Here is a 3,957-nt window from a genome sequence, read left to right on the forward strand (position 1 = left end):
GCCGCCCGGGGCGACGATCGAATTTCGCCGCCCCTCCAATTCGTGCTTGCGCTCTTCAGGGGGTCAGGCTAACACTTCTGCGTTGGAAGTTTTCAAGAATCGAGTTTAAGGAGCTTCAATCGTTTCCTTGGATAGAAAATTCAGACGATGGAGGGAAAACAAAGCACAAGTATATTATTCATGGGTTTCTTTGATGTCACATTGAAGGTTTCAAATGAGTCTTCTATCATTAGATGAGTAGCGGGCATAGTTTTCCGCAAACTCCTGAATGACATCTTCGAAATCGATCTCGTCGGTGAGCTTATGCTCAATAGATAGTATCGCAAGACTGTTGAGACGCGAGGCTCCCATGGTAGATCGCAAATGATTTTTTATCAGCTTTAATTTAGAAAAGCTCCTTTCACAGGAAGCGACGCTGATTGCTAGGGTTAGGAAGATTCGAAGCAGGACCACTATATTCGGCAACGAGCTTCCAAGCGCATACCTCTGAATGAACTGTAAGAGCTCGAAAGGACCTTTTGTCCTGATTTGAGCTTGTTCTTCGTCGTCGGCTGACGCAACAAGAGTCTGAAGCCGAACTCTTTCGAATACGAAAAGTTCCAAGTCGATGTCCTTTGAATGTTCCTCTAAAGTACAAAGGTAGTCAGCGTTCAGAAGGTTTCGCGGGATCAGGAATTCATATTTCTCGGCAATCGAGTGAATCTGATTGAACCGCGACTTGACTTCTTGAGTAATCCTGTCCATTGAGGCATACATGTCGCGTCGTATCTCTTGACTATAAGATAGCGAAGCGTCGTTCCGTCTCGTAGGTTTGCTTAATGGAATCTCTAGCTCTCCACACGTTTTCTCCGCCATCGTCAGAGCTTCCTCGACGAGCGTATCTCGGTTCTGGGTGAGGAAAAACTCGAGTGCTCTCAGTCGCAAGTCGCACTGGTGCAGATCCAGCCCCTTCGTCTGAAGATAGCATTGAGTGGAGTTGATCTCTCTCAGAACAGGATCCCACAAATTCAGGAAGACTAAGAAGTGGTGAGTCTGCAGAGCCCCAAGCAAGACAGCGGCGTCACCTCTGGTTGCAGCGTTCTCGACTTCAGTTGTGAGCTTCTCCAATACACCAATGATCCCAAGGTAGTGCTTCTTCACTGAACCAACAGCATCACCTCTCGCACTCCATCGAGTCTCGATCAGCCGCTTGAGGCTTCCTGCTACTGCGGTCAGCGCACTCCAGCGATGAGTCGACGAGGAGAAGAAACAAAACAGCTTCTCAATTACCCCGAAAAATGACACGGATCTGACTGATGCCGAAGCTGCGTGGACCCCGGCCAAGTTCAGAGAATGATTGCTGCAAGCAACAAATTCTGCTCCCGGATTTATATCTCTGATGCGCTTCTGAACGCCTGACCGATGTCCAGACATGACGGCGGCATTATCATACGCCTGGCCTCTACAGTGTTGTATATCGAGACCGTCCTTCTCAAGACTCTGCAGTATCATGGAGTGATGCCGGCCGCGTCCTTTTTCTCTGTTTCGATAAAACCGACGAAAGACTCCGTCACTTTGACTTCCTTGCCGTCCAAGATGACGTATCGCAGAACCTGACTCGTTTGGTCCTTGTGCGACAGATCAGGTGTGCTGTCGAAGATCATAGTGAAATATTTGGCAGTCTTGACCCGCTCAATTATTTTTTGCCGAACGCGTTCACCGAGTTTTTCGATGAACTTGTTCTGCGTTCTGTTCGAGAGATAAGTAAGTTGCCTCGATTTCGACAGCTGGACCCTTACGAGGTGCTCTCGCAAAACCGGATCGTACTTGGCTACCAAATGAACAAGCTCCAAAAAGTTCCCTCGACTGGAGTCTCCTCCAAAATCGGAGTCGTACTTCTGCTGCTCAAAATGACCTCGGAATGCTTGATTCTGCTTCGCGAGGTACTTCACTATGTCCAGCAGCCTCTGCAGAACTGCCTCGAGTTTCTCCGTTTCCATCTCAATCTGTCTTCGCCTATGATCGTCTATCGTCGCATTCTTCTCGAGTCTCATGCGCATCTCGTCCCATTTCGTGACCGCATCCTGATGAATGAAGCTTATCTCGTGTTCGCGAACCTTGGGGTTCAACTTCCACCATTTGGAGAAACCGTCGATCGAATTGAAACTGGATGTTTTCCCCCCGGCGAAAAGCCGGCAGCAGAAACAAAAGAGAGCCGACCTCGCAGGTGAATACAGCATCCAGTTTCTCAAGACTCTCTCGTTGTCCGAATCTCTGCGAAAGAACCATTCTCGCGAGAGATTACGACCTCGACCTTTGGTGGCCTGGCCAGGGCGCGTCGCGCTCTCGAAATCGAAATCCAGGTTCTGAAGATCAGAAGATCCACGACTAACTAGCTTCCTGCGGAGCGCAGCATCGATTCCCTCTGGCCAAGTGCCGATGTCATCGAGGAGCGAACCATCATGGCCTCGAATATCGTCGTCCTCTTCACTCGAATCGGACAGACTGTGCACAGAAGCTCCACCTCGCTGATCGATGGTATACTCCGCAAGGACATCTTCCTTGGTGAGACTTTGGCTTTGCTCAGGGATAGCTTCGACCTCTGCAATGAGATCGACTCGGTTCTCTGCAGAAGACGTCTGTGAAGACACGGCGATGCCGCTCTGATAAGTTGGGGTTTCGACTCTATCATTCGCCTCCCCGGACGTTTCAGCGGTACCTCCTTTCGGTAGAAGATACTTCAGAAAACTCCCTCTTTGTTTACTCAACGATTCCTCTATAGTCTTGCGCTTCTTCCGATAACTAGCCCCACTCTCTTTCTTACGTTTCATGTTTCCGAGAATCCGTGCAATCTAGAAAAAAAAAGAATCGAGAACACTCAGCAAGCCGAATTCGAAGAGCGACTATTCATGCGAAATCCAATGACGGATTCGATATGAATGGGGACCACACAGATCGCATGAGCGGCGTCACCTTGCTACCGGAGGAGACGTGTTCTTGGGGGTCTTTTTTCGCAACGGGGAACGGTTCTCCAGAGCAGCTGGGCGAGGAAGAGGACTGTTTCTCCCGGGAGTAGCGCATCCGAAGGATTCTCGGAAGACCTTGTTCCATCAGGTCTCTTTTGGAAGCTCCAGAGAAGCATGAGATGGTTCGAAAGAAAGGATATGACAGCGACGACCCGACGCGGTGTCGCCGATGATTTCTGCTGCGCATACCTACAATCACAATCGCGATTCGCGATCAAATCAAAACAATAGCACCACTTTCGATACGAGAGCCCGCGAGTGCATGAATGTCCTCGCCAGGACCACGAATCGACACCGGGAGACGCTGGGGAATGACCTTCTGAACTGGCGCCCCGACCACCATAAACAAAGCTGGAGCGAAACTCTCTAAAATAAAATAAAAAAAACATGATAGAACCTCAGAATGCCGCCCCCTAGAAAGTGCCGCCCGGGGCGGACCGCCCCCTCCGCCCCCCCACTTGCACGCTACTGCATGCGGATGCGACTTACAACATAAGCCCCACGAAGCTGTGCTCGCAGATTTTCTGCATCCACGGAAACTGGAATGTGTGAGTTCCCTTTCTGCCGAATTGATCATGCTTTCTCCCTTTGTCCTTGCGCTCATCCGCCGATGTATGTAGTATCTCCAACGCGGAATCTCCTTCCTCCAGACGGGACTTGTCGCAATGGCTCTCATGAAATCCGCTACGGCGGAAGCGTACGAAGAAGTGTGCCGGTGTCTGAAACCGGTAGTCCCGGGCCTGACTGTCCCCGCTTACATGGGCGACTACGATCAGGCGATGCGAGCAGCCGTTGCTGAGGAATTCCCGGGAGCTCACATCTACGGATGCCACTTCCATTACGCACAGAGCCTGGTGAGGTACGCGCGGAGGTCAGCTGTGGGCTTTGGCCGAGACGTTCGTCAACGAGGTGATGTATCAGACTCCTTATTATCCTTCTGTGCGCTTCCTCT

At 50.6% G+C, this 3,957-nt stretch overlaps 1 pseudogene; it reads right to left on the bottom strand.

Moving 5' to 3' along the window:
• Positions 1-210: 210 nt before the first annotated feature.
• Positions 211-2,810, bottom strand: LOC100897288 (zinc finger MYM-type protein 1-like; annotated as a pseudogene).
• Between the last annotated feature and the right edge of the window lie 1,147 nt (positions 2,811-3,957).

The sequence above is a fragment of the Galendromus occidentalis genome, unplaced genomic scaffold, assembly GCF_000255335.2.
Source record: "Galendromus occidentalis unplaced genomic scaffold, Mocc_1.1 scf7180000076566, whole genome shotgun sequence".
In the NCBI taxonomy this organism is placed as follows: Eukaryota; Metazoa; Arthropoda; class Arachnida; order Mesostigmata; family Phytoseiidae; genus Galendromus; species Galendromus occidentalis.